At 38.7% G+C, this 19,918-nt stretch overlaps 1 long non-coding RNA gene across 1 annotated transcript in view; it reads right to left on the bottom strand.

The window, feature by feature from the left end:
• LOC131383326 (uncharacterized) overlaps positions 1-13,013 on the bottom strand; it is a 31,697-nt gene extending 18,684 nt beyond the window's left edge. The window contains exon 1 of the long non-coding RNA XR_009213298.1: positions 12,983-13,013. This is a non-coding gene — a long non-coding RNA (uncharacterized LOC131383326). The remainder of the gene's footprint in view (positions 1-12,982) is intronic.
• Positions 13,014-19,918: the final 6,905 nt, after the last annotated feature.

The following is a 19,918-nucleotide window of genomic DNA, read 5'->3' as shown; positions in this document are numbered from 1 at the left end:
TCCATGGTGTATATGTACCACATTTTCCTCTATCCAGTGTGTCATTAATGGAAATTTAGGCCGATTTCATGTGTTTGCTATCGTGAGTAGTGCTGCAATGAACACTCACATGCACGTGTCTTTATGTTAGAATGATTTATATTTCTTGATTATATACCCAGTCATGGGACTGCTGGATCAAATGAAAGTTCGTTTTTAGCTATTTGAAGAATTGCCACACTGCTTTCCACAATGATTGTACTAATTTACATTTCCACCAAAAGTGTCTAAGCATTCCCTTTTCTCTGCAAACTTGTCAGCATCTGTTATTTGACTTTCTGAAAATAGCCACTCTGACTGGTATTAGATAGTACCTCATTATGATTTTGATTTGCATTACTCTAATTATCAGTGCTACTGAGGTTTTTTTCAAATATTTGTTGGCCACATGTATGTCTTTTGAAAAGTGTCCGTGTCCTTTGCACACTTTTTAGTGGAGTTGTTGGTTTTCTCCTGCAAGTTATTTTAGATGCTGATTACTGGACCTTTGTCAGATGCATAGTTTGAAAATGTTTTCTCCCATTGTGTAGGTTGCCTGTTTACTCAGTTGGTTTCTTTTGCTGTACAGAAGCTCTTGAGTTTAATTAGATCCAATTTGTCAATGTTTGCTTTTGTTGTGATTGCTTTTGGCATCTTCCTTATGAAATTTGCCCATTCTTATGTACTGAGGAGTATTGCCTAGATTGTGTTCCAGGGCTCTTATAGTTTTGGGTTTTACATTTAAGTCTTTAATCCATTTTGAGTTAATTTTTGTGTATGGTTTAGGGAAGGAGTCAAGTTTCAATGTTCTGCATATGGCTAACCAGTTATCCCAGCACAATTTATTGAATAGAAGTCATTTTCTCATCACTTGTTTTTGGTCAGCTTTGTGGAAGTTTAGGTAGTTGTGGGTACATGGGCCTTATTTTGGGGATCTCTATTCTGTTTCATCAGTTTATGTGCCTGTTTTTTTGTATCAGTACAGTGCTGTTTTAATTACTGTAGCCCTGTGGTATAGTTTGAAGTCAGGTAACATGATGCCTCCAGCTTTGTTCTTTTTGCTTAGGATTGTCTTGGCTATTTGGGCTCTTTTTTGGTCCCATATGAATTCTAAAATAATTTTTACTAGTTCTGTGAAGAATATCATTGGTAATTTGACAGAAATGCATTGAATCGGTACATTGCTTTGGGCAGTATGGTCATTTTAATGATACTGATTCTTCCCATCCATGCGCATGGGATGTTTTTCATTTGTGTCCTCTGATTTCTTTCAGCAGTGTTTTGTAATTCTTATTTTAGAGATCTTTCACCTCCCTAGTTAGCTGTATTCCTAGGTATTTTATCCTTTTGTGGCAATCATGAATGGGATTGCATTCCTGATTTGGCTCTCGGCTGTTGCTGGTGTATAATAATGCTAGAGATTTTTGTGCATTTTATATCCTGAAACTTTTCTGAAGTTGTTTATCAGCTGAAAAAGCTTTTGGGCCAAGACTATGCAGTTTTCTACCTATAGAATCATGTCATCTGCAAATAGGGATAGTTTGACTTGCTCTCTATTTCAACGTCCTTTGTGTCTTTTTCTTTTTACTCCCTATTCTCAGCTTCTGCCCTAAAACTCCCCAACAGAATAATCAGTGAAATTGACATTCTCACTCTTTCTTTAGGGCATTAAGTACATTCTTTTGAGGAAATTTGAAGAGAGACTCTTCTGTGTTTGGGTCAAGGCTGGGAAAAAATGGGGCTTCTAATACTATGTTGAATTGGATAATTTGTATTACTAAGTTGCAACTATTTATAAAATTTAACTGGACAAGTTGGAAACCACAATATTCCAGTTCTAATCCCACTTCCGTTTACTGTCTATGTGATCTTAAGCAAAACATACCTTCTCTTACAAAAGTATTTTCTCATCTCTGAATGAGAAAAATATTATCTGCCCTGCCTAGATATCCAAAGTGTATGAGAATCCAGTGAGACAATATGTATAAAAGTGATTTATAGATTATAAAATAAACTATGAGATATTTTTTATTTACCTATGACATAAGAATTCGTGTCTCAACTATCAATCAAATAGCCAAAATGAAAGGGAAAGTAGTTCTAGGGCCTCTCCTTTCCAAGATTCAATCATGCCAAAAGGTTTAGGTCACTTTAGAAGCTTTTCAAAACCTTGTCTTAAAGCCTGGAGCCAAGAAATTTGATTATTGCTTCTTGTTTCAGCCAAGAATAATTTTTGAACCAAATTATGACTTGAAGGAAAAGCAGACACAGCATATTTATGTCTTGCTAGATACACCTCTCCCCAAAAAGCTTCAGATAAGTTGTTCTAACATGTACTCTTTCTCAAAGACAAACATATAACAAGATTTCTCCGAATCTGATTTTGTAGCTTTACTAGTGAACAAAATCTATCTAGAAAAGGGAAGTGAGAAGGGATAGTAAAAACGGAGGATGTTACCCATGTTAGAAATGGAATCGAGTATGGGGAAAGAATAATGATAACTTTCATCCTATTAAAAAAGAAGTCAGAATACTAGACAGAAACTATAATCTTCAAAATGTTACATCAGCCAGGAAGGAAAAGCAAGGAAGACAATCATACTGCTTTAGTAACAGGGAGCATAGTGTAGTGGTTTGTAGTACTGGTTTTAGATTTTTTTTATCCATTTGGATTCATATCAAGTCTACTTCTTACTAGGGCAGATTCAACCTCACCAATATTTAGTATCCTGATATGTACATCAGAGAAAATTATGCTAGAAGGTTGGAATGGCTGGTGAGGATTAAATTAGATATGACATTATGCTTATGCTTAGCATGGTGCCAGGAACGTACTGGATACACAGTACATTGATGCTATTACATTTAAGGTGAGGGTGATGATAAATCAGAAAACATCTCAGTCCTGGTATTGGTCTCCAAGAGCTGCCATAACAAATCACTACAACCTCTGTGGCTTAAAATAACAAAAATGTATTCTCTCACAGTTCTAGGGACTAGGAGTCTAAGATGTTGATAGGGCCATTCTCTTTCCGAAGGCTCTATGGGGAGATCTGTCTCATGCCTTCCTCTTAGTTGCTAGTTGCTGGCAATCCTTGGTGTTCCTTAGCTTGTAGACTTTAAACTCTGTCTCCATTGTCACATACCTTCTCCCTGTTTGCCTTCCTCTGTGTCTCTTATTCTCCTTTTCATATAAGAGCAGCAGTCATATTAGATTAAGGGCCCATCCTACTCCAGCATAACTTCATCTTAATGTGATTATATCTGCAAAGGCTGTATTGCCAAATATGATCACACCATCGGTATCATGGGTTAGGACTGCAATCTATCTTTTGGGGGAATATAACTCAACCTACAACAGTTCCTGAGGAACAAAATTAGATAGAAATAAGATGCACACTTTGGGCATTTCTCCAGGCCCAATTCTGTACAACGCTAGAAAATATTGCATTTGTTTCTAGAACGTTTCTAACCACAACATTGGAAAGTTCCTAACATTGGAAATCATTCAGAATAATGCCCAAAACAACTTAGAAAGTGGAAGGATTGACTAATAAAGAAATCTAACAAGAGTAAAATAAGTGGCTGGGTGTGGTGGCTCACACCTGTAAGCCCAGCACTTTGGGAGGCTGAGGTGGGTGGATCACGAGGTCAGGAGTTCAAGACTAGCCTGGCTAACGTGGTAAAACCCTGCCTCTACTAAAAATACAAAGATTATCCAGGTGTGGTGGCACGCTCCTGTAATCCCAGCTACTTGGGAGGCTGAGGCAGGAGAATCGCTTGAACCCAGGAGGTGGAGATTGCAGTGAGCTGTGCCAATGCATGCCAGCCTGCAACAGAGTTAGACTCCATCTCAAAAAAAAAAAAAAAAAGTAAAATAAGTACAGTTGGCCAAGAAAAATCTACAGTGAAAGAGTGAGAAGTTCATTTCAGCCCAGAAAGCATCAGAGTGAATATCCATAAAGGATTAAGAGTAACAAAAGAGATGAAATTAAATGAAATGAGTCAAGAGATTAGTCACTCTAACAACAGTTGTAATGAATGATAGAGGAAGTGATCTCCATTTTTTAAGCATTAAAAATGGGGAACATGGTATAGGAATGAATTATGGCTCAGCACGCTGAAGACATTTATTAATTCCTTGAATTTGCATAACATCTTTCTATAAATGAGAATCTAAATACTTCATAAGCTGAATCTTCTGCACACCTGGTGATACAGATATGGGGACTATTGGTACTCTCATCTTTCGGATAGAGAGCTGGAATGACATAGTAAAAAGTAGGGTGATGATCCTTTACCTCTCCTTCAGTTCACTCTCTTCTAGGCCTCACCAGAGCATAATCTCCATAACCGATTCCATCACTAGCACTTCATACTAAAAATAGAGATAATGGTATCTACTCAACTGGTTGTCCTAAAATGTAAGTCAATCATTCCACATAAAATCCTTAACACAATGACAGGCACATGGTGAATTCTCCATATGTGACAGCTACCTTCTTAGACTACAATCTTCATTTTCAATCTTTTGTGGTTTTCTTCATTGTGACCAAGTAAGCCAGCTCTCTATCAATGAAGCAACACATGTTTGTTGAGTACATGCTATGTCATCCAATAGAACTACTGTGTATCCAGCACAGAGCTAGGCTGAATAAGATACCTACAAATAAGCACAATGATTTTTTCCAGCTTTATTAAGGTAGATTCGACAATTAATTATATATTTAGGGTGTAAAACTTGATAATTTGCAACACATACACCTTATGATATTAGTCACCACAGTAAGGCTAATTAACAATGAACCTTCCTTGACTCAGAAAAGTTTATACCCTCACCCTATACCTGGCTGCAATTCCAGCCCTAAGAAGCTAACTTTATTATTTTTGCTTACGCTTCAACATAACCTTGAAGTATATTTTCTTTTTGTTGGCATATTAACTTTTCAGTAAACAAAGTAATGTTAGGAATCTTTTGTAATCCATCTTTCTCACACAAAACGCTCAGGTAGATATACCCAAATAATCTGAAGTCATCAAGGCAAGGCTAGCTAACTACTATCCAGAATACCTCCAGTGGCTGGTCTCTCTGTGGTACATTGAAAAAAATGCACGTGTGTATCATATGTGGGAACATACACTCTGGAATGAAGTTTGAGGGAGGGCACACTCTCTCGGGAAAAAAAAATTAGGTCAGGGATTACTAATCTTATCTTTTTATGTAGCCCTCCATTGAAGTATGGGGTAGAAAAAATTTTGGGTTTGACTCTTAGTTTGCCATTATTCATGTTTTACTCTTAGGCAAATTACTCTTTTTTAACCACACTTCCTCATATAAAATTGGACATAACAATGTACTTCACAGTAAGTGTCTAAAAAAATAGGTACCAGATAATTCATAGAAGAGGGGATTGTTTGCAAGTGAATCTCACCTATTTCTAGAAAGAAACAAATGTAGAGAAATTGGCACTGAAATGTTTTGGAGCTCATTTTCAAATTCTGCCTTCTGAAAAAATGAGAAAATATGAATAAAGTCAGGAGCGCATATCTCACTCATAACATTTCCCAACAAGAATAGTAAAATTCCTTTTAAGAACTCATTCAAATAGCATGAATACAGTGACTTTACATTTTTTTTCCCAAGGCTTTGAAAAATAACAAGAATTTGGTTGTGTAAAGTAACTGGGATAGATTTGAAACTAGAAATAGAACAGTACAGTTAATCCTGTCCTTTGTTTATAATGGAAGTCTGCTAACCTCTGAAAGTTTTGTGCATAATCCCAATTAGAGAAAACTAAATATATTTTGGCAAAGCACACAATAATATTAGTATTTCCTTCAATTTTCTAAATCTTTCTAGATTTTCCTAAATGATTACAGTGGTTTTACAACTTTTAAAAAATTTCTGCAATTTGAAAGCATAGTATAATATTTGTTAGACAAATGTTTCCTCCTTTTCTCTCCAAGTATTTCACTTCCCTTCCCAATTAATGAAACTATATAGAAAATAATATATAGCTTTCCATATTTTTGTCAAAGATCATAAAACACATAATATACACATATATACATATGCACCCATAAATATTTATATGCCCTCAATTAAATCATGTACCTTCAAACAACGATGAAACCCTCCTCTATGGAAGTCATGTGAACCTCTATTTTTTTTAATTTTATCGCCCTTATTTATACACATAGTGAAAAAAAGATTACATAGTACTGAATTTATAATAAAAAATTATCTTTTCTGTCTCATCCTTTCCCAGTCCCCAAGAATGCTGGCTAAAAGTAATTTCTGTATAAGTTACCTCTACATTTCTAAATATTGTTCTTATATTACTTTTTATATTTATCAGTTTTTGATATTATTGACTCTAGTTATGATTGATGGGGATTAGTTCTCTGATATCTACCTCTTACCTTCCTTTCCCACCCTACCAAATTGCTATGTAATTATTTTAAACGAATATGACCATTATAACTACATATTTTTCACTATCAAGCAGTATAGTGTGAATATTTTGTGTATCTTGTAGAAACTTCTGTTTTTTGTTTTTCTGGAGTTTCTAATTTGCCTTTTTTTCTAGCCTTTTTTCTTCTCTCTTCCCCTTCTCTTTTTAACATGTTTTTAATTCTGCCCAACCACAGCAACACATCTGCTGCTATTCTATTGACTATCCCTTTTCCTTGGAAACCCACCTACTGATATTCTCTATCCTTTCATTACAATCAAGCCTTTAGCTCACTAGAGTTGATGCACAGTTACTATCCTTGGACTTTCTTTTATCATCCTCCTGAGTTTGATCTGATATTTTCTTTTTTTTTTTTTTTTTTTTGAGACGGAGTCTCGCTCTGTCGCCCGGGCTGGAGTGCAGTGGCGCAACCTCGGCTCACTGCAAGCTCCGCCTCCCGGGTTCACGCCATTCTCCTGCCTCAGCCTCTCCAAGTAGCTGGGACTACAGGCGCCCGCCACCACGCCCGGCTAATTTTTTTGTATTTTTAGTAGAGACGGGGTTTCACCGTGGTCTCGATCTCCTGACCTCGTGATCCGCCCGCCTCGGCCTCCCAAAGTGCTGGGATTACAAGCGTGAGCCACCGCGCCCGGCCGATCTGATATTTTCTAAATTATTTATCTCCCTTTGTCTTTCTTATTTTTTCAGGAGAACACCCCCAAATCATTTCTTGAGAAAGAATAGATAAAACCTAAATTTGAGTATTTGTCCCCTGTAAATATCCCTCACACCTTATTGTTTGGCTGGTGGGAGAATTCTGAGTGGAATGTTATCTCCTGTGTAGTTGTGAATGCTTTGTTTCCTGTATTGTAGCATGTTGTAGCTGCTGAAGTGTCTGGTGCAAACAAATTTTCAGCCCTTTATAAGCAACTCATTTTAACTCCATGCAAATTTTAGTATTTTCTGTCACTGATGCTTTAGAATTCCATTAAGCTCTTTGTCAAGCTTGCATTTTAAATTAGTATAAATACTTGTTTAGGCCCTTTTGAGCCCACTCGGGGTTCAACATTTTTCTTTTGTTATTACTCTGAAATGTACATCACAGTCCTCATTTATTTTCTCAACTCTCCCTTTCTGAAGCTCTTTGCCTAGCATGTTCAAACTCTTGGATTCATTCTCATCGATATTTTCATCTTTCTCTCTTTTGTGCTCCACTGTTTAGAAGACTGGCTTAACCTACATTCTAACCCTTCTGAAATTTTCGTATTAATTTCTAATATCCCTTTCTTTTAGCCATTCTGTTTATAATAGTCTCACGTCTCTATTTTGAGGTTTTGGGGGGGCTATTATTCCTGTTTTATTCTGTTCTTACATTTTCTCTTATTGATCTATTTGTTTTCTCTGCTTACTTAGATCTCTCCTCTGTATCTGAAGGATTCCCCAAATATAGCATGATTATAGGTTGTCTGTTCACATGATAGTAATTGGGGCCTGGCATGGTGGCTCACACCTGTAATTTCAGCACTTTGCAAGACCAAGGCAGGAGTTTTGTTTGAGGCTGCGAGTTCAATACCACAACACCATCCTGGGCAACATGGTGAGAATGCAAAAACATAAACATGAAAGTGATTGAAAGCCTTGAGCATTTGAGCAGGACTTCATTTTAGGATGATTAGGTGGGTGTATTTTAATAACTGGTCTCAAGATTTTGTTTTCTTTACACTCTAGAGCCATGCAATTGTGAAGAACTCTTCAGTCTTCTATGAGTGTAACGTGGTGTTAACAGTAGGGGGATATCACAGAAAATTGATGGCTGATAATGGTCACCAGCCCAACAAGTACATGTCTGTGATTCAGAAAAAGGCCTACCTTCCTGAAGACACTTTAGATCCAACTGTTAGAAAATTGTCATAATGAATTCACTTGGCAAAATAAGGCCTTTTTCTGTCACTTGCCAAAAATTGTCATAAGGATACAACACTATAATGTCAACAGTGGCTTTTAGCGTTGAACAGTGCACATCCAGGTTGGCATACATGGTGGCCTCACTGCTGGTGTTCTGAATTTGGGGCTTCTGGGCAAGGGAGAAGGCAGTAGGTACAGATTGTTAATTTTCCCTATTTTCAGCGCCACACTAAATGTTTTTGTCTGATAAATCTCTAAGTCCTACACCTCCACAGTACAAATTTTCTAGGGAAGAAACTTATGCTCTTATAACTAGAGAGTAGAAACCCAGTGCTGTAGCTCTAATTGCCTACACAGCAGGAGAGGAGTGAGAGAGGACAGTTTTGCTTCCTGATTTTCAAATGTTCATTCTCAAAATGTCCCTTCTCCTATTCTATAGTTGTCTTTATTCTTGCCAATTTGTATTTTTTCCCTTCTTTTACTATCATACTAGTGACGACAGAGAGAAAAAAGGAGATAAACATCTGTGATCAGTCTATCTTCTTAAACCTAAGGTCACTCATGACTTTTATAAGAGTAATTAATCACAAAATAAAACAGCAGATAATGGAAGTAAGAACAGTAACAATCAGCCTGTGATCATTCACTGAGTACATATTGTGTCCAGGCCTACCATACACAAGATCTCATCTGGTCATACCATGATTAAACAATACACAAGCTGGGTGTGGCAACTCATGCCTGTAATCCCAGCATTTTGGGAGGCTGAGGTGGGCACCTCACTTGAGGCCAGGAGTTCAAGACCAGCCTGCCCAACATGGTGAAATCCTGCCTCTACTAAAAATACAAAACTTAGTTGGGCATGGCTGCACATGCCTGTAAGCCCAGCTACTTGGTAGGCTGAGGCACCAGAATTGCTTGAACCTGGGAGGCGGAGTGTTCCCAGACCAAACCCAGGGTCAGGCTACTTATTCTCATGTCCCAATAACGAGAAGCAGATGACCTGAGAGAAAAGGGAGCTTATTTCTGTAACTGGTTACAGGGAGAAGCCCTGGAAATTATCACCAGACCAACTCAAAATTACAAAGTTTTTCAGAGCTTATATACCTTCTAAGCTATATGTCTATGTGTAAGTGTGCATTTGTCTGAAGACATAAGTGATTAATTTCCTTTAATCTACAACTAAGATCTGAGTCCTGAAGACCTTCCTCTGGAGCCTCAGTAAAATTTACTTCATCTAAATGGATTTAGTTGCTGAGGTGATTACCCTTATCTCGTCTCCTGCTAAGTCATAGAGGTTTGGGGAGTTCCTTCAGACCCCCGATAAACTTGTGGAGGTCTGGGAAGTTTCTTCAAATAATTCCTAATGAGGTTGTTTCAAACACAGAGCAAACACAGATGGTGACCATATCAGAAATATTCTCTCTAGCAGACAATGTGCCCTTGTCCTGATGATAACCTGACCCAAATTCTCCAAATTGAAATTTGAGAGGCAACTTGCAAAATTAGACCCCCAATAAAACTTGTTTAATCCTAAACGGTTTCCGTTAAGAATTCCTTCGTTATATTGTCATGCTTTAAGGCTCAGGACAGGCCTAGGCAAAACTCTTGGTGGGCTTTTGTTACATTCCAGCCTTTGTATAAAGGCACTGGCTCTATGGCTCTATCGGCTTTTAATGTTTCATTTAACCACTCAGTCAATGCTGAAAGAGTTGTTATGGAGGCCTGCATTAGTGAGACCTGGCCTGCTGTAAGAGGTTGCAGTGAGATGAGATCACACCACTGCACTCCAGCCTGGGCAACAGAGCAAGACTCTTTAAAAAAAAAAAAAAAAAGGACAGAAAGAGAAATAAAGAATACACAAGGCATATATTCTTATTTATATTTTAGGATGAAGAAACTGAGGCTACTGAGGAACATTAAGTAAATTTCCCAGAAATACACATATAGTAAATCATGAGCAGAAATGAGGTCTCTCTGGCTCCAAATCATATGTATCATCCACTAAATCACATTGCCTCTTTTCTTCTCAGGTTTAACTTGAAGTCACTCTAAGTTTAATCCACAATGTTGTCTCAATTTTTAGTGCTCTAAAATGATAACTGAAATTTTGAAGTCTGACTGTGAGCTATTAAGCCACATTATTAAAAAATATAAAATAAAACTGCCACAAAAAACCTATTTCAACTACTTTTTCTATAATAGGAAAGAAAAATCAGACTGATTTTCAGCCAAATGATTGAAACATGCATTTTCAGTTTAATCTTTCATAATAACAAGAATACCCAATTAACCAGAATACTTTAGTAACCAAGAGTTCTAGTCCAGGCACGGTGGCTCACGCCTGTAATCCCAGACTTTGGGAGGCCGAGATGAGTGGATTGCCTGTGGTCAGGAGTTCAAGACCAGCCTGGCCAACATGGTGAAACCCCATCTCTACTAAAAAGTATTTTTAAAAATTAGCCAGGCATGGCTGCACGTGCCTGTAGTCCCAGCTACACAGGAGGTTGAGGCAGGGTGAATTGCTGGAACCGGGGAGGCAAATGTCACAGTGAGCTGAGATCACTCCACTGCACTCCAGCCTGGGCAACAGAGTGAGACTCCGTCTCAAAAAACAAACAAAAAGAGTTCTGATAATAAAAGTGTAGCTGTAATTTGGATTCACACCTCTTTAAAAGTGTGATTGAACTATCTGTAGGCATTTTAAAAAATTAAATGTCAGTTATATGACAAAGCAGAAACATGTAATTTGAGTTTGTAAAGAGCTAATGGGTGCAGGAAATCAACATGGCACATGGATACATATGTAACAAACCTGCACATTGTGCACATGTACCCTAAAACCTAAAGTATAATAAAAAAAAAAAAAATCATCTCAGCAGACTATTTTTTCTTCAATGCAAACATGAAAAGCATCAAAACCATCAATATGATGATTCCTATTGAGACTAGAAGTATCAAACAGTGATGCAATAATATGCTTCACTGCTGATACCTTTCTCTATTTACCAGTGAATTCTATAGTCTATTCAATTCATTCTTCTTTTTGAGTAGCTCGTAAGGCAAAAAGCCTTAGGCTCCCATGCTACCATCTGGTTAGGACAATTTCTGACACATAGTAGGTACTCAATTGTTTTTTGGATGAATAGCTTTCAGAGCATATACTAGCAGAGAATTAATAGATATTTTTTAAAACCCCGTAGATATCCAGAATCTCAAATCGATCGTTCTTTAATCTTAGCAGAATTGCTTAGTGGGAATAACAAGATTACAAGCTAATAACAATATTGAGAGAGAAGATTTGGGAGTGATGGGGTACATTTTAGAGCTCTTCAAACTGGGTATCTTCACCTTCTGCCCTTAGGGGATTAAATGTACCACCTATTATCTAAAATGGTATAACTTTCTTAGGGGCTCCGATAAGCTAATCTTAGGAAAGGCAAAGGGAAAGGTGACTACTAATTTGAACCCATGCTGAATATTAGTATTTTATATATTCTGCTTTTGCAGATGAGGTTCTCAGAGGAATTGAAATAATGAGGCTGGGGAGCTTATAACAAACCTATGATGTAAGTACTATTACTTTCTTCACTTTACAAATGAGGAGGCTGAGCAGCAGAGAGGTTAAGTAGCCTCAGGTCACAGAGCTAATAAGTGGCACAGTCTGGATTCCATCGCAGGAAATCTGACTCCCCTCCCAGGCCTGCCAACTCATGTGGCTGAAGCCCACGGTGGAGCAGAGCATGTGGGAGATATTGAGTAAAGTGTTTTGGGACCAAACTGAAGCGGCTTTGGCTTCAGGTTTGTGATTAATTCCACATGAAAAGGCTAGCTAAGGAGAAATTTTTGAACATGTGGCAAAGCACAGGACATAGTTATTAATGCATCATTAATAAAATAAATGAGCATACTCCTTTGTTTGGGTAAAATACTGCTTATTACCCTAAATTTCTGGAACTCTTGCCTTTTTCCCATTTTCTGCCTGGGTCATAGAAACATGAAAGATGACAGCACAATGAGGACTTAAGATTTAATCCTGGCTTCTGCTTAAAATTCATTCAGCTGCAAGAGAACAGAGAATATTGCTCTCACCCTAACAACTTGAAAAAAGTCAAATCTTCAAAATTATAACTTCCCTTGAGCCCATCAGAGGCCCTCAGGTGAAATATAAAGGGTGACAACCTCCTCCAGGGATAAACAAGATTCATGACTGTTTCACTTTTGGCAGATCCTGGGAGGAAGAAAAACTACAATAAAAGCAAGTAAGACAAAAAAAAAAAAAAAAAGCTGTAATTGTAATGCGTTCTGAGAGGCTAAATGTGGGCTAGCAGAGGATCAGTTAGGAATCCCTGAGAGCCCCTGACACAGGGGAAACTGTTCTTATTCACAGGGTCTTTTCTGCAGGCCTCCACTGAGCACTAACAGCAAAAACAGAGGGCCTGCAGTGTTTGTCAACAAGAACCCCTCTTTCTTCTCGACAGCCATTATATTAGTCCATTCTCACATTGCTATAAGGAATTACCCAAGACTGGGTACTTTATAAAGAAAAAAGGTTTAATTGACTCACAGTTCCACATGGCTAGGGAAGACCTGAGGAAACTTACAATCATAGCAGAAGACACCTCTTCAAAGGGCAGCAGGAGAGAGAATGAGAACCAGCAGGGAAAATGCAGAGGCTTATAAAACCATTAGATCTCGTGAGAACTCACTCACTATCACGAAAACAGCATGGGGGAAACCACCCCCATGATTCAATTACCTCCCACCTGGTCCCTCCTGACAGGTGGGGATTATAGGAATTACAATTCAAGATGAGATTTGGCTGGGGACACAGCCAAACCATGTCAGCCATGAAGCCTCATCTACTTCACCAGATGGTTCTCGCAGAAGCAAAAGCTTTATATGGCAGTGGGAGGGAGAGGAAACATCCCCACCCCATGCTCACCCCAGTTCTCAGGCTAAATCCACTCTTTCTCTGAAAGGGGTTGAAGCAAATGTCACCTGTCACTGAGAAGGGGTGGGTCCTTTCTGTTCCCACCATAAGCTTGGCAGTGAGTAACAAGCCATAGGCGTCTCACTCAGAGAAGTTTGGCTGAGGGAGAAGTAAAAGGAGAACAAACCTTTTGCCTTGTGGGGAGAGGAGGATCTCTTCAGAATACTGCACTGATACAGAACAGAGATCAGTTACCACTGGGAGGTGAAGGGGGAACAATCTCCCAAACTGAGAAAGCAGGGGTCGGGATTGGGGGCTCATGCCAGTAATCCCAACAATTTGGGAGGCTGAGGCGGGGAGATCACTTGAGCCCAGGAGTTCAAGACCAGCCTGGGCAACACGGAGAAACCCTGTTTCTACAAAAAAATACAATTAACTGGGCATGTTAATTAACTGGTGTGCACCTGTGGTCCCAGCTACTCGGGAGGTGAGAGAATCGCTTGAACCTGGGAGGCAGAGGTTGCAGTGAGCCAAGATCGCGCCACCACACTCCAGGCAACAGAGGGAGACTCCATCTCAAAAAAAAAAAAAGTAGGAGGGGACTCAGAGACAATCTTGGTTAAAAAAAAAAATCAGAAATGTATTAGCCAATGAAATTAAGATAAAAGCAACTGTTTTTATAATGGATTCAGGGCTGAAATGTCAGTGGTGCACATTTTGGTTTCCTGACCTCATTTGTATGATTCTGCTAGTATCGTGGTATTTTCACTTCCAAAGAAAAATGTTCTAAATAGAATGCAATCTTCTAGAAATTTTCATAGCCTGTTATATTCCAATTTTTGTTGTAGACAAAACTTGCTCCTTTAAAAGTTCATTGTATAACTTGAATGTTTTACTTAATGAAAATTACTGTTTGAGAACTTCTAGAATTTTTAAACATTCCTGGAACAAATCACTCCCCTATTATCTTTCTGGCTGCTGATCTTTCCTCCATCTAGATCACACTGAAATAGGGTGTGAGTGGAGCTTAAAAACCTCGTTAGAGTAAGGTTTTCCAAGACCTTCAAGCTCCCTGCTTCAAACACACCTCTCAACAACCCTCAGCTGTGGATGGCTCATGAGACGCTAAACGCAGTCTAGCCCTTCAGTTTCTTGCCATCTCAACAACAAATTCATAGCCAACACCAAATCTCTTGCCCAGCTCTCACACTCCTGGTACTTTCTAAGAAAGTTTTTGTAGTGCAAATTTCGCTCATTTTTGTTCCTTAAAGTTTACTAGTAGCAATGTTTGTTTGTTTGCTTGTTTGCCAAATAAAAGAAATCTGAACGTTTTTGCAAAATATCTTAAAATGTGAATTTTAAAAATACTTAGCAAACAATTAAAACACTTATAGAATACGTTCTACATACAACTCAGCAAAGTATTTTTAAATGTGAAATTTTAATAGGTTTGGCAGATACCTACGTAATACTAAAAATATGCCTGATATTTTTCTAAGCACTGTACAAATGTTAACTTAATCCTCTTAATAATTGAATAAATAAATATTGCCCATTTTACAGATGAATAAACTGAGAGGCAGAGAAGCTAAGTAACTTGCCCAAATTCACACAGCTAGTAAGTTGCAGATTTATAATTCAAACCCAGATTGACCGGCTGCAGAGATTGTGCCTAGTTGTATGAAAGAGGGAAATGTGGAGGTTTTACTGGGAGAAATAGTCAGTTTCAAAGGCTTTGTAGGAAAATCAATAAGAATCGTAGTGCTCTTAATATATTCAAGCATCAAAGCCAAAGGAGCCTCCATTAATATTTTTAAAATTCAACCCTAAATGTCTATGACTTCTCTCAGACCTCAATTACTTGTGATTATTTGTCAAAGAACAGTACATAGAAATACTAGAGGGAAACTAGCATTTCTTGATATTTAGACATAAACATGCCAAATAAATTGCAGTCTGATATGTATAATTTGTTTTCTGGTTAGACTAAAGATAAACTGAGTTATGATTCATAGAACTACCCAAATAGACAAGGCATTCTCTTGCAGTGAAATGGATATTTAATCCAGATTCCTTTAGAACCATTTGGTACATCCAAGTAAAAACCGATGTTAAAACCTAGAGAGGGAAGGAGACTCCTTTGTGTATTTCTACTGGCTATGAAATGCCAGCATGTTCCCATGTGGAGAGAGGGAGGGTGTTCTGTGATGGCTTTTTCTGTGACAGTTCTAACAATTAGATTTTCTTTTCATAGTCTTGTCTCCGTAAATGTGGTTAGTATTCCATATAAATTGTGAATTTATGCAATAGTAAGTAGATCTTGGTGTTCATAATTAGAACTCACACATAGTAACTCTCAATGGGCGCAAGAAAGTAACAGTTTTTGAGATGCATAGAATGAGTCATGTTTGTTTCCGATCTCCAGAATTATGCACAGCTCTCAACCTAAATCAACAGTTAATTCACTGAATGACCTGCAGCTAATATCTGATTAATGACCCTTAATTACCATGAAGCACTTTAAAAAATATGAAGAGCTGTATAAATGCTAAGGATATTGTATTCAACAGTGTCTCTAGTGCTTTCTTACAGACACGGCAAACGGCTCTTTATTCCCATCTATTTTTATGTTTATCCTCTCTTTCAATGAACAATTCTTTCTATCTTGTAATCTTATTTTCTTATTTTTGTAACTCAGAACTACTTCCATCCAGTGCTGGAAGAGTGTGTAGTATCTCTGCATGCAGCACTATAGGGGACTGTTTTGACAGCTTGCCAAGCCATGGATCATGCTTAGAAAAATACATAAAGAATAAAATGCATTAGAGAGAACAGGAAATCACCCATAAATGGCATTATCTACCAACAAGTCATTAACCACCTCACCTCTCCTGGGGGGAACCAGATAAGATACCTCATAGAAGATAGGATTACAAGCAAGGGCAAATTAAGTTAAATTTAGCTACTCTGAATATAAAATACAGCATTCTAAATTACAAAAATATAACTGTTGCTAAGATAGGTTATTGTCACTCTTGCCACTCTGTAATGCAGATGTTAGCCACTCCTATGTATCCCTACTTGCCACCTCTGTTTTGCCCAACCTTGACCCGAACACAGAAAAGCCTCTCTCCGAATTTCCTCAAAAGAATGCACTAAAATGCCCTAAAGAAAGAACGAGAAATGTCAGTTTCACTGATGATTACTCTATTGGTTAGTTTTAGGGCAGAAGCTGAGAAAAGGGAATTAACAGAGCACAGACAATGACCAACTTGATCATTAAGGGAGCACATCTCTTTCCTTAAGTCTTCTAACTGCCAAGCTGCCGTGGAGCTTCCTACTTTTGATCCTCTCTTCCCCTTGCATCCATCCCTTTCCCTCTGTGAGCCATACAAGTTTCTTTTCTGGTATTATATCTTGTGGTTAAGGGACTGTCTTTTACTACCTGGACATGACCATTGGGTCTCACTCTCCATCCCAAGAAACTTATTGAATTTTTTTTCTAAAAAAAAGTGCTCTCCCCAAGAGAAATTCTGGCAAATAAACTTTTATTTATCTTATTAATCTCTTTTGGAGATGGAGTATATGCATTGATTTGTTTTAGCCAAGCCAAAAAAGAAATTTATGGTTTCTAAAAGAGAGTTTGGTTTCTGCTTTGAACATCCCCACTATTCCCCCTCCTTCTGCTTCCCCATCAGTGAAATTTCAGAATGGGATGGAAAAATAACCAGTAAGCAAAGCCTGCTCAAGCTTCTTTTCACCAGGGAAGCTGGTATCTGCTTGAGGATCTCCCCTCTTGAATAGACCAAGAACTCTGGGAAATCTAAGGCTAAGATGTCAGTCCAATTTCTGTACTCAATTGTGGAGGGCCAGAAAATCAATGGGCTATGGCCATAGCTTCTCCCTGATACGAAGGTAGTACTGGTCCCCTGATGATGCAGCAATCCATGAGGATCTCATGGATCTTTGAAGGAGAATAATCCATTATTATATATCTTCGGCAGAGAGCAATTCCATGGAGGCATTCTTTCAACAAATATTTATTAATTGCCCATAGGTACGAGGGAATATTTGTTTTATCTCCCTTAGTGACTGGGCAGCATTGTCTCTACTCTCCTGGCACTGACTCTCTGATGACAAGCAGAGTGTGCCCAGGGAGACTTGACATCTGGGTCTCAGTCACCAAAAAGCAGCAGAGCCAATGCTTCTAGGATAAAGTCACATTTGATCTCATGTTGTCTCTCCTAATGTTCCTCTGGCATGTTTTCTTTTTTTTTTTTTTTATGTTTGCTAAATTTAATTCATTTTTTTCTGTCTGGTTTTTTTAAAATAACTATTAAAAAACAACACACTTATCTAGTTTGAGCTTGCAACATATTCAGTGTTATTTGACAAAGAGATATTGCCATCTGCAGAGAAACATCTGGACACTTCCAAGACCTGCAGGTACTCACTAGCCTCATCTTATAAAGGTTTTCAGTTTCACCCACATAGCATTATCCATTCGAGCTTGCTCTAACTTAGACTGCAGAAATAACACTGAGAGACTAACAGCATCTTTCTTGAGGGGCTTGAGGTACAGAGGTGGCAGGGACTATCTACAGTCCTATGACCCAGTTAAAACATCGTTTCTTGCTCATGTGTCTTTAAATCCAGAATCTCATTTTATTCCAACTGCCAACTGGCCCTGCTGAACAGTGGTGTGAAGGGTAATTACAGTGAAAGGCAGCCGCTCATCATGGGTCCTGGGAGCTCTGGACACTTTGTAACCACTTCTGTCACCTCCTGAAGTACACCAGTTGTCCTGGGAAGAACAGGAGAGTAGGGGCCAACGAGGGTCTTCAGTGCTAGGAAGTAGCTCTACTCCCGTCTGACCCTGCCATTTGGGAGGCCAGATGGCAAGGACCTAGAGCTTTCCTCCAGCAGCTCTGGCCTTGTGAAACATCCAGGTTATCTCAGCAGAAGCCAAAGAGCTGCAGAGAGCCTACCTGGAAGAAAGCAGGCATTAAGAATGCACCCGTTTCACCAGCTCAGCACAGCAGCATGACTGGAGATAAATATATTTGGTAAATAGCATAACAACCGCTGTTACCACATAGGGACACAACGGTGCTTGAGAAACATGAATAAATTACTTGGACTATGAAAATCAAGAGTCACAACTACAGAGAGACTGGTGGCTTGACAATGGATGGCAGCAGTGGATAAGATGAGCTGAACAGCTCATTTTTGAGAGCATGGGATAAAGTTTTTTTCCTTCCTTGGAAGCTTTGAAGAAGTGGAACAACAGGAAGGCCATGGTCTCTGTTCTCTGCCCATAGTTACACAAGCTATGCTGCCAGCAGGCACCTGGGCTGAGGCAGAGTGAAGGGATTAAAGGCTTCCATCTTCAGATCCAAAAATAGCCCTTTGCACTCAATGTGCAATGGATTTAGCAATGTTATCTCTTCTGAACATTCACTTTCCATTTCAAGTCAGATCCCGTGATCGCAGTAGAACTTTGCTATCTCTCTTTGAATGGCAGAATTCACACATAGAGTGAAAAGAATTTCAACACGGACAGATTGATAGAGCTTTCACTTAACACAGAAGTCAATTCAAAAGTTGGTGGATGGATGTATTAGTCTGTTTTCATACTGCTATAAAGAAATACTTAAGACTGGGTAATTTATAAAGGAAAGAGGTTTAATTGACTCACAGTTCCACATGGCTGGGAAGGCCTCAGGAAACTTACAATTACGGTGGAAAGGGAAGCAGACACTTTCTTCACAAGGTGGCAGGAGAGAGAGTGTGTGAAGGAGGAACTGTCCAATACTTATAAAACCATCAGATCTCGTGAGAACTCACTCACTATCACAAGAACAGCATGGGGGAACCACCCTGATGATCCAATCATCTCGCTCCCTCAACACATGGGGATTACAGGTCCCTCCCTCAACACACTGGAATTACAATTCAAGATAAGATTTGAGTGGGGACACGGAGCCAAACCAGATCAGTGGAGGTTGGGACCTACAAACTAATGAATTTGGTGTGTGTGTGTGTGTGTGTGTGTGTGTGTGTGTGTATCCCTACCCTTTTAATTGGATCAAAGGAGAATCTTAACTATTCAGATCACTGATGGCTGGAGTTAGTAAGAGTTTCTAGTGGAAATAATGCCAGTTAACTCCATTCATCATACATGAAATTAATTGTGTAAACTTTGGTTTCAGGATAGAAAGTTCTAGAAGCTCTTCAGTCTGTTCACTGCCCACAAAAAGGCTGCACAGCCATTCCCTTATATATTCCAGCTCCCTCCCTGGAAGCCACTTTTTCAAGACTACTTCTCTTCTTCAGGACTGATTTTATTATTTGCCAGGGACATCTGCTCCAAACCCTCTGCTTATTATTTCTAATGCAAAAGGTGAACTACTTTTCTAGAATGTCCATTATCACTTGTTTCTTCATTCTTTGTGAAATTTTACCTCCTTCTCCTAGTGGTTTGAAAATCATCAGTTTACTTGACCTCTCCATGCCCTGATGTGACACAGCAATGGGGCCAGCTCTCCTCAGGAACAGCTTCACTTCTTCACACCTACTAGCTGTTGTGAGACATGTGACATGTATT

Source organism: Hylobates moloch, unplaced genomic scaffold, assembly GCF_009828535.3.
Source record: "Hylobates moloch isolate HMO894 unplaced genomic scaffold, HMol_V3 SCAFFOLD_4, whole genome shotgun sequence".
Taxonomy (NCBI): Eukaryota; Metazoa; Chordata; class Mammalia; order Primates; family Hylobatidae; genus Hylobates; species Hylobates moloch.
This window is presented reverse-complemented; position numbering and strand designations above follow the sequence as displayed.